This window comes from Anser anser (genome assembly GCF_964211835.1).
Source record: "Anser anser genome assembly, chromosome: 1".
Taxonomy (NCBI): domain Eukaryota; kingdom Metazoa; phylum Chordata; class Aves; order Anseriformes; family Anatidae; genus Anser; species Anser anser.
The window spans coordinates 165395701-165407343 of record NC_139720.1 but is presented as its reverse complement, the minus strand read 5'-3'; the positions used below and the strand labels follow the sequence as shown (position 1 = coordinate 165407343).

Genomic DNA, 11643 nt, shown 5'->3' with positions numbered 1-11643 from the left:
ACACACAAACCCTATCAATTCAAGACACTCCATTGCACATGCTGCATCTCAGGGGAAAGGATGAGACAATAAACAGCACAACAGATGTTATTCATGTTGCTTAATGCACTGTTGGAAGGCTCTCAGACACTATAGTTCTGAGCATGGCAAAACAGCCTATAGACATAGAGATGGATCGCTAATGATGTATCTTATTTAGGAGAATAATATAAAAATGAAATTAATTACTTATACATTCACAGACACAGCATTAAGATATGTAATGATCATAAATTCTTTCTACCTCCGCCTTTACAATAAGATGTTAATGTGATGTTTCAAGAAAATGGTAATTAGTAAAGATTTCAGATTATTTGAAATTTTTGAAATAAAACATCTATGCAAAATAACAACCTTGGTAAAGTCTTATAAGGAATATCTGGAACTGCGCTAGCTTTGAACCACGGAGTTTCAAGGGAATTTTTTTATTACAGCTTTGGCTCCAGTGCACTCACACCATGTGGTTTTTTGCTTTGAGTTTTAGGTTTGAATGGACCAAGTACTTCAAAGCAAGACTCTAAATCAGGAAAATGCACTGAGTTTCATATGCTTTCCACTCAAAACCATACCTTGGCCCAGATTCCCTCACAACTGAGCCCAGCCTTGCTTGAAACTCGGCCCACTTTGTTGAAAACATTTACAAATCCCATCAAAACTGGCCTGAGTTCCAAGTTTGTAATAAAATCCAAACCCAAGAGTTCTGCTTGGCTTCAAATGTCTCTCTGTTCTACTAATTTCCACTTGTTTCCGTTAAAAATCAAAAACAAAAAAAAAAAGTATTTTTTGCTGATTTCTGCCTGTTACACTGGTGAATCTGTAATTACGCCATAAAATCATCCAAGTTACTTCAGATTTGCACCAGGGTAAGTGCAAGCAGGTTCAGTAGAGGTCTTATTAAGACAAAGGTGGGAAGCTGGATGTATTCCAAGGCCAAAACTCACAAACAATGCATGTCTTTCTGTTAACAAAATGCAATTACACCCCCTAGGTTTCCACATATAAGCAACTCTTTCTGTGTTCAAATGTGTCTCTCAAAGCACCTCAGCAAGGTGCGGTGCCAAAGGGCAATGTGCACCCTACCAAGCCTGGTCTGTACTAGCTCCACCGCTCTGCTTCCTCCTGCCCCTCCTGCCAAAACCAGACTCAACTACTGGGTAAGCATGCTAAGGGATTGCCATCTGCTTTCATCTCTGTCAGCTCCAGACAAGCAAGACTCAAACCAATGATGTTGACTAAGAGAACAGATGAAGAACGTGCACTTGGGGACACAAGACTGGATGGGGAGCACAGGAGCCTGGATTTAGAGTGGCTTAAGGTGCTGTGAAGCCAACCCTGGTCTTGCAGAAACAGGATGGTGTGAACTCCAAAACCTCTGCATTCACCAGTCTGTTATCTCACCGTATATCACAGATTTGCCCATGCATAAGCTATGCCACGACATTAAGAATCGCTTCACAACACATCTGTAACCTGACCTGCCACCATGTCTTAGTGTCTGAGGAAAGCCCTTCAAAATCAAAAAAGCCTGCAGCTATCAGATACAGAGAATCCAGTCACCATAGCAGACAACAGGTGTATCCCAAGGACAAATCTTAGTATGAACAAGAGAGACAATACCGCAACACCCACATAGGGATTGTATGATTGCAAAGTGATTTTTGTTTAGAAGTGTGGAGATATTTCTAGAAACCATTTCCAAATGGTTTAGAAATTAATTCTATTTTAAGTCAGATCACAGAATCATAGAATCATTTAGGTTGGAAAAGATCTCCAAGATCATCTGGTCCAAAATGCAGAGGCAGACAGATTTTTGGTCTGGGCACCCGTAGACCGACTGTCCTCTTTGCACTCCTATCATCACAAATGGTGATAGGACAAGGAGTAATGGATTTAAACTAAAAGAAGATAGATTTAGATTAGATATAAGCAAGAAATTCTTGACCATGAGGGTGGTGAGGCACTGGAATGATTTGCCCAGAGAAGATGTGAATGCCCCATCCCTGACAGTGTTCAAGGCCAGGCTGGATGGGGCTTTGAGCAACCTGGTCTGGTGGGAGGTGTCCCCGCCCATGGCAGGGAGCTTGGAACTAGGTGGTGTTTAGGGTTCCTTCCAACCCAAACCATTCTGTGATTCTGTGACCCTATGAATCCTCAAGGTGAAAGCTCACCCTGACCCTGTTACATTGCAAACGGGCTGGACTCACACAGTCCTGCCTCTCAACACCAGTCCTGTCGGCTCTGCGTTTGGGTCTCTCCTGTTCTGTGGAGTGGAAAGGGAGCTAGCTGAGTTCCTATGAGATTATAAAACCAAATTGAGGTGGGTTGTGTTTTCATCCTTATTAAGCAAACGAGGTTTCCTCTGTCTGTCTCACACCCTTCTCCACCTTACCCTTCATTACCCCCAGATTATAAATGTGCAGTTAAATAGCATGCAGCTCTGAAAAGTGCCCGCTGCCCACAACAGAAACCCTTCCCCATGCTGAAGCACTCTTAAGTGCCTCCGGCATTGCTCCCGCACTTTTCTTTTGCTCAGTGCAGGTCCGGCCGCAGTCCCAAGCAGCTCCAAGTGTCCCCCCGTTCCTCTCCAGACCCTTTTCGCAGGAGAAATTTGAGGCCCTGTGGAACGGCTACCTGAGGCCACAAACCACGGAGAGATGCAGTCGGGAAAATAAATTAAAAGCCATGAGAAGGCAGCAAGCACCCCCCACGTCCCCGCCACCCCCCCCCCTCCCCCAGGCCCACCAGAAGCGGCAGGAGCGGGAGCCCACTGCCGGGCCACAGGGCTGTTTGATTGCCTAAGCCTGGTGGTCAGACAATAGGACCAGAAAGAATGGCTGCTTCCTTCCTTCCTGTCGAGTGTTCTGCCTGAGTGAGCAAATTCAATAGCACTTCGCTTCGCAGCAACACCAGGCTCTCGCACAGGCGAAAATCAACAAAGAGCCATTCTCGGGCATTTCCAACTGCACCTAAGCCAAGGCACTGAGCTGTGGAGCCATCCGGCACGGGGAGGGGGGCGGCGTAGACGTCGCTCGAGGGTGTGCGGCCAGGCACAGTAAACATCCACATTATTGTTTATGGCAAAGAACCATTTATTTGATTGAATTTTAGTTTTTTAATCTTTATTTTCTTATTTTTTATTTTATTTATTTATTTTATTTTTATTTTTTAATCAAATCCGATTTGGTTCAGCATCCCACCCCAGACCCTGCCGTTCATTGTGTTGCGTGTGTTGGTTTTGTTTTTGCTTTGTTTTGTTTTTTTTTTAAGTGCTGCTGAATTCGCTGTTTTAAAGCCTTCCATACAGGCTGGCCGAAGGGTGCTATAAGGTATTCAGGCATAACTAAACTCGGGAAGGTGACACAAGGGTTGCTGTGTGCAAAACCTAAGCCTGGCGCTTTCTTCCAATTCCAGTAGTCACACATTTGAATCACAGGCCAACAGTGAAAATCAAATAGGTGTCAGTCAGGGAAAACAGCCATGAAAAGCAGGTAAGCAGATGACAAAGACTGTTCTTGAGTGGGTGAAAACTGAAACATTGTTCCCTGTAAGTTCCCTATAAATAAGGTAAGATAATGATAATAGATTGTGGGTTTTATTCGTGTCAAGCTCTCTCCTGCCTTCCAGTTCAGCACTGTGCCAGACGGAGAGGGAACATTGTGTCGCCAAAAAGACAAGGACCTGGGATGCGTATGCCCAGAGCTGCCAACCAGAAGTCATGCTTTTTGTGAGCACTGAGCTTCTAGATCTTTAGGACCCCAGAACAAGGTTCAGTGCATGCAATTTTCCGTGTGTGAAAATAGAGTGCACTCAGTTCCCCTGCTGCCTCTTCAGCATAATTTGTACACTGCTGTGCAGAGTAACAGTTGGTCCCTGTGGGATTCCAGTGCATACGCAGCAACGCATCTCCTCTTGTACAGGCATGGCATAAGAGGTGGCTGTACCAAGGGATGTATTCTTGGGAACATCTGGGTTTTGTTGATTCAGCATGTGTGAGAAGAGGAAGGGGAAAGTGCAGAAGGTATCTCAGAAAAGAAAAGCTTACACGGGATCTTTGGAGTGATCTCTCCCTCTTTCTCTCTCCTAGAACGATAGATTTTTTTTGCTTCTTGTCTTTGAAATGAGCAAAATAAGATTTTGTACTTGCCTGCTGCATCTGTTTTCTCAAGCAAAGACCTGTTTGTTTTTCCCATTGTGTCTGAACCATATTTGAAACAGACCACTGAGCCAAGTTCAATCAAGGCTGTTTCTTTTCTTTTCTACTTCTGAACTATGACAGATTATCCTAACCCATCTGCAGGCATGATTAAAAATATGAAAATCATTTTTACTTTTCTTTTGAACTTCCTTTGATATAGTATTTGCTGTCAGATAATCTATAGAGTTTTAACATCTGGTAATGTAAAATAGTATGTTATTGCAGCTGAAGAAAGAGCTATTTAGATATTTTTATAGCAAGTTTTTTGTGGCATCCAATACTGCAATTGTGGCTTTAGTTTACAATAAACTTGTGGTGGTACAGTTATAACTAAATTATTCATTTTTATGCATCAGAACACAGTTTACAACCCAGGAAAAAAAAATCTCGGCACAGAAGATCTTTATTAATATATACATACTGCTTACATGCTTACAATAAGTGAGAATCAAATGTCATCACCTAATCTTAGGAAACTAGCTCAGACAACTTTCTACTAAGCAATAACCTGTAAACAACAAAACACTATCTATTTCAGTCATTGCACAGTGAAGGCTAGATTACTGTAGCTGAAAGATTTTTGTCTTTCTCCAAGATGTCTCAAAAGCAACATGTAGAGGAAAATTAACAATCAAAGAAGGGCATCTGTTTGGGTTTTCATCTTTTAGAATTGAGTATCAATGAAAATTCATACAGTTTCTACATACAGCTGAGGTAGTTGTATCCATTAATGTTTACATTCTGATTCCCTACAGGAAGGTAACAGCCACTAACTTAACATGAGGCCCAGCCCTGGTTCAGTTTGCTTTGGTTTGCCTTGGTTGTATTAACTAGTACAGGAAGCTCATGATACCTTGCAGTTGGTTTACTTCTAGCAAAAGTACTAACCTAAGAGGATGTGGTATGCATCCCAATTAATTTTTATCCAAATTCAGGCAAAACTTCCCTAAGGAAGCACTATGTTATTACTTGTCCTGTGGAAAAAAGGAAAAAACAAAAAATGCAATGAAAGGTAAAGAAACTCATTTACACTGAAGGTCACCACCTCCAGTCTGTACTCTGATTGTCCCAGATTTGATATTTGTAAGAATTTTGTTTACACTGTTCCTTATTTGATATTCTCTGGACATGACATGTACCTTCCCTACTCACTTCAGCCAGAAGTGTGCATCATCATAAGGAGATTTCCAGCCTCAATTTTCATGTTCAGGTATGTCACATTAACTCTGAAGGCAAAACCAAACGAATCCTGACATCTGGGAAGGTGGTTGTTAAACATCAATAGCTCAGCCCCCTTCCTTTTAGCACCTTCTGTTCTTTGAAAATGGTCTGGTGCCTCTTTTTATTTTATAATCTCCACTGTAGTCAGGCTAGAGAGAGGTCAGATGAGTCAGATGCTGGTTAAATCAACAGAACTGAGATAATTTTTGACACTTATATAACCTCGCACTTTCATTTTAGTAGTTTGCTCATACCTCAAGCAGTATCCACTACAACTTCCCATAGAGTTCTCAGGAATATACTATTTTAGACTGTATAGTAAATACTCTAATTAGGCCCATTACATCACATTCCTTACAGTCATTTTGTACGTTTATTTTCAGATCACACCTGTGTGGTAGAAAAATACTTTTCCCAACTACTTCAGTTGGGAAGTTTGGCAGCAGAAAGAATAGGCACGTGAGAGTTGGTGGTAGCCAGACTAGCTAAGGCACTCATGGAAGAGTTGACAAAGCCATTTAGGATGCACAAATCTGCCCAGGACACTTAGCATTTAACCCATATTGAAGCAATGCCACTGCAGTGATTCCCATCTGCTGTCCCCAATTTATAGTAAATGGTTTCTGAACTATTTCAAACAAAGTTCTCACAATGGTGCTTTTGATTAAAATTTTTATAGGGGGACATAGTAGCCTTTGAAAACAGTGGGGGTTGACAGTGGTCTGCTGATACTGCTAAAAAGTTCAGGAATGCTGAACTTTAAGGTTAGATTGTCTGATTGCAGTGCAAATATATGCTAAGTGACTTGCCCAAGGTCATTTGTGTTATGATATCTATAGTAGAGCAGGCACTGAACACTGATTTTCCATAGCTGTGGTTAGTGCTATAATCTCTGCTATGAAAAGAAAAAATATTTTCTAATCTAAGTATGTTGAATTGTATTTTAGGCAAAGTTTAACTGGCAATACAATAAACATAAGTAGACTAATAAGCATGTCAGGGATCTCCATCTTTACTCCTTCCCTATGTGAATACTTGAAATGAAATAGGAGTTCATTTTAATTTACACCTTCTGTTTTTTTGTTTTTTTTTGTTTTGTTTTTGGTGCAGACTCCAACCCAAGAATTGGAACAAGACACACTTGTTTCCAAATAAAAGGAATCACAAACAGTTTTGCATAGAAATAGTGAATTATCTGACTTGAAACCGCTTGTGTTTCTGCCTACATGAAAAGGTTGCACTTGGTTAACTGAAGAGGTGGTTTAAACTAATCTAGTTAAACTGCATTTAATGGCAGGTGGAGGTCTGTTACGCATATTTGGATTAAACAGTTTGCAACTATTTAACGTGGTGACTTTTGAAAAACTGTGCATAACTTTGTTCTATAAACGAAGACTAACATTATTAGGGTGCATGTTTCTGCATAACCCCAATGTCAGAACTCAGGGGAAGCTCTTCTACTTCAGGTTTATTTGCTGACATATCTCATGAAATTTCTACTCTCTTGCTTTCTGTAGGCTAATAAATGGGGCAGACTGCCCTTCTCAGGGAGCTTAATGACTTGTCTGTATTGCTTATACACTAATATTGCAAAACCACTTATGATTAATCAATATTCAGCCCCTTTTCAAAAAAAAAAAAATGACTGTACTCAAAGAGATTTCTAGTCTTTCAGTATCTGAGAAACTGCAAATATATACATGCTTTCTTTTCAAATGGAAAGGAAGGAAATCTGTCTTTAAATGGTTACATTTTGGTTGGGTCTTATTGAAATAGAATTTGAACAAGAATTTGAACACTTAGAAGAAATAAAAATTTTGGAAATTGTGGCCGAAGAAAGCAAAATCTGATAACAGCAGTGATGTGTAGAACTTCACTCAAGGGATAATAGTCTAAAGCAGCAGCCCTTTTCATATCTGAGACTGCCATGGAGATACTTGTGGAAGCCTACACAAGAGCAAATGAATGAAGTATAATACCGTAGTAACATATTGTAAGGTATGGCATAAGCTCAGACAGTAGGGAGACATTAGCAGGTAAGCTGCTTTTCATTTTTGCTCACAAAGTGAGTTGTGGACACAGATTTGAAGATCTAATATTTACATGTTTAATTGTATTAAAATCAACCTACACCTGTGTAAGAAAAATGCCCCTTTTGCAAATTCACTTTTTGGGTGTGGAGTTAGGGTGAGAACTGTTGTTATGCAATAGTTTATGAAATGGAAAATGACTGTCTACACGTTTTGTTGCATCAGGTGCTTTGTGCAGTTGTCTGGTTTACCATGCGACAAAGTACAACGAGCTGATATACCCAGCAGCATGAAATGAAAGTGCTCCGTATTAAAAAGTGCAAACGACCCAACCATTTTTAAATACAGGCAGAATCTATAATAAGCAATAAAAACCCCATGCCTCTCATGGCTAATGAGTATTCCCATCTGTAATGGTCTGCCACATCCCTGGTTAATTAGAAACTAAATTGCTAACATCTCTAATTATTCATAATGACATTCTTTTACGTCTGTTAAATTAGTTATAAAAATGATTAGCATAAGAAATGCACAGCTTTGAAATACTAGTCAATAAGTCAAAAAGCCTCTGCCTATTTAATCTAATGAAAGGTATTTTATCTCACATAGCATCTAAGTACACAGGCAAAATTAACCCCGTGAAAGTGAATGGTTTATCAAACAAAGAAAAGCTGAGTTGCACTGCTATCATTTACATGTACAGACTGTTTCCTTTAATAAACATATTCCAGAATGCTATACATACTTTGAATATGTTACCTAATTTTCAGGACAACATGAAAAACTTTGCAAAATGTATGTTGTGTTTTAATGCATTAATAAAACGATGACCCAACTGTCTCCCAGGCTTTTCAGGCACTTGACTAACCTATTTGCTTAAAAGGTGTATATGAACAGGCAAGTTTTCACAGGGTGTCATTTTCCATATAATCAGGAGGGCTTTGTGCTAAATTGTATAAGAAAGCATTCAGGGTTAAAATTCAGCATGACTCTCCCCCAAACAACCCTTCCTGCACCTTCACCCCCACTCCCACTTAAACCCTTTTGGAGGTTCCTGCCCTCCCCTCCCTGTTCTCCTCTTAGAAGCAAACTCATCACCATTAGCACACAAATGCAAAATAACCAGCCTAGGCCTCTTCCCAGGAATACAAATTAGGGGCAGGTAGTTGAAGAGCTTAGAAAGCTGAAATAGCGAAGTTCACAATGAAAAGGATGAATAGATGAGAGACTGAAAGTGGGGTAAAGTGTTCAGCTTTTGTCATTTAAAGTGACGTCTTTAACTCTTTGCCTTCATGAGGCTGCTCTTCACAAAAATAATAATGAATTGCAATTAAGACCTGAAGGACAAAAGGGAATTATGTGCAAGGAAAAAAAAATTATGATCACATGAAGATTATTTTTTTCCTTCTGCAGTTTATGAATATCTGTCTGGAATGCAGAGAGGATAGTTTTTGAACTGTCATTGTTTAATGTGACAATGGTACCACTGTAGATAGTGAAACCAATGATGTCATCAAAGCAGCTGGAGAAAAGTTTGAGGTGGCACATCAGATCTGCTAAATTTATGTTGACTCCTGAAGCTCTGTAGATACTTCACGTTCTATTCAATTTTTGGGGCCAAGTTACTGTTTCTTACTGAAACAGAAGGTATTTTAGGTTTAGAGTTCTGTTAAGTTTAAAGTTATTTGGGAAAAGCCTTTGGGAATTTAATTCTCATCTTCTCAGATTCACCTGCATCTCTGAACTTGACTGCCATGTATTTGTCCCCTGCTCCAAAAAGTTCCATTTTGTAGCATAAACCTTTGCTCAAATCAGTAAGAGTAAGGGCTTTAAAAGCCTTATTTGAAATGTATTATTTGTGGATACAGTATCCCACTGTTAGTGTAAAATAGAATAGTTCTAGAAGAGGAGCAGTTCTTTAAACAAGCCCTCTGATCCATTTGGATGTGGAGTTTGGATGGGGACCCAAATTAGGTGCAAAAGCTTTGATCTGTATTTTCTCTTACTTCTCAAGTTATTAGATCCCTCTGGAAAACCTAGAACCTTTGGAAGAGTTCTGTAAATATTTCTCTCATTTACTACTACAACAGTATTTTCAAAGCAAATTTGCTCATTGGATCTCCATTTTAACTCATAAAAAGTACAAAGCCAAAGCAGGCCATGCAGGATGAATCCATGCGGGTCTCCAGTATTTGGCACAGCATTGCAACAGTACTTAAGCAGCAATGTTACCAGTGGAATCTCGAAATGATGTCTTTTAAATGTTGACAAGGAAGAACTAAACTGCAAAAATAAAAATAAGTAATGAACCCTCAAATATTTATGATAAAAAGATAAATGAATGCTATTAGAAAGCCTTTCTGTATATGACTAGAGAATAACAAACAAGTGTCATTCTGACATTTGTCAGCCTCAGAATTATACATCTATTTTCTCTTTTTATCTGTTTTTTTTTTACTTTTTTTTTTATTAGTGCTAATACATTACTGAAGACATTAATGGTTCCTCATGCGACTATAGTAGCCACTTTTACTTTGCAACATTACTGAATTTAATAACAAATATACTTTAGGAAAATTTTGCCAAAGGACACATTCATGCAACACTTCTGACTTCAAAGTATGGAAGCTTATCCAAAGTTACCAGGACCTTTAATTTTATGAAAGACAATGGAAAATTTCACAGGCTGTCTTGTACTTCCTGTACCAATAGCCAGTATTTCTTGCTTACATTTTACAAGTATCAAAGTTCAAGTTGTTCTTAAAATCAGAAGAAACATATTAAAATAGGAGAATAATGAAGAAAATAAAAGATGACTGAGCACTTCTAAATTAGCTTTTCAAAAGAGTTTACGTCAATTCCAGCTATTGCACTTTTATGACAGTTGATGGGTGTGGGAGGAAAAAAATCTCATTTTATTTGCATTGTTTTGCCCGTTCTCTTTGTTGAGGATTTTTTAGTTCCACGATGATTACTTGACATTCCATATTCATTGTTTACTGTGACATAAAAAAAAAAAAAAAATCAGCTATTTAGCAGCTTTAGGGTATGTCTACAGGGACAGGTACAGGCAGATGCAAGCTTGTCTGTCTGTTCTTCAGAATGGCCAGACATGAGCCAGCTCTCATCCAAGTCATATATAGACACATTCACATGGCACTTGCGTTTGAGGTAAAAAGCATGGTTGAGCAACCCGCTTGCAATTACTTGACTTCGGACAGGAGCTGGCTCTGTCTGACCAGGTCAGGGCATAGCCAGAGGATCCTGGGTCTTCTTGGGCCTGTCCAGGTAGTCAGGCTGCAAAAAATCTTCCAGTACTAATAGGGGCTCAACAGTGACAGCTGAAAACTACACTTTCAATATCCTTATAATGTAAAGGATAAAATCTTAAGACATATTTTCTTTATCGTAATACAAATTTGGGTGCTTTTCAACAATCACACAGCTATTAAAAAAATGAAATAAATAAAGCTTTACATCTTAGAGAAGATTTATCCATTGCAAGATGTTGTGATTAATTAGGTCTTAAAAGAAATCACAATAACAAGTTTTTGTGGTTTTCTTTATTTGACCATTCCTTTGATTAATTTTTTTAATATATTTTAGTACTTTGTTCTGTCTTGTATTAAAAAATAATAATAATAATAAAAACCTAAGGTGCTAAGATTTTGTTGTAGTTAGTGGAAATATTAACATTTATTCAGAACTATTCATTTTCCTTAGCGTGCCTAAATAAATGTTTCCAACTCTGTGGTCTATTCCACCTTGAAACCCCCCACTGAAGTCAATAGGAACTGAACACGTATCAGAAGTAAAACTTTGCAACTTTATGATTTCTAGACCATTTTTAAAAGCTTCTGAAGGAGCACCCATATAAAATACATTCTGAGGTAAGCCCCATAAGAACAAAAGTGGGTATTATTTAAGAGCCTCACTAAAATGCAGTGGATCTGGAATAAATCAGGAAGTTTGGAATGGATTCATTGGAAGGGTGATGCTTCTGTTTAGCTTTCCATTTTTTACGGGAAGAATTAGAAATGTCATTTGGCAGATGTCTGTAATGTTTTTGGAACTAGAAGGAAATTTGGCTTTTCCATTTGGTGTGGGTGGATGTTCCTCTAGGCCACATTTAACATGTAAAATGAGAGAGGTGGGTTT

The 11643-nt window shown here is 38.9% G+C and overlaps 1 long non-coding RNA gene across 1 annotated transcript in view; it reads left to right on the top strand.

Moving 5' to 3' along the window:
* Positions 1-2780: 2780 nt before the first annotated feature.
* Positions 2781-11643, top strand: part of LOC310883352 — a 28793-nt gene continuing 19930 nt past the window's right edge. The window contains exon 1 of the long non-coding RNA XR_014573485.1: positions 2781-3527. This is a non-coding gene — a long non-coding RNA (uncharacterized lncRNA). The remainder of the gene's footprint in view (positions 3528-11643) is intronic.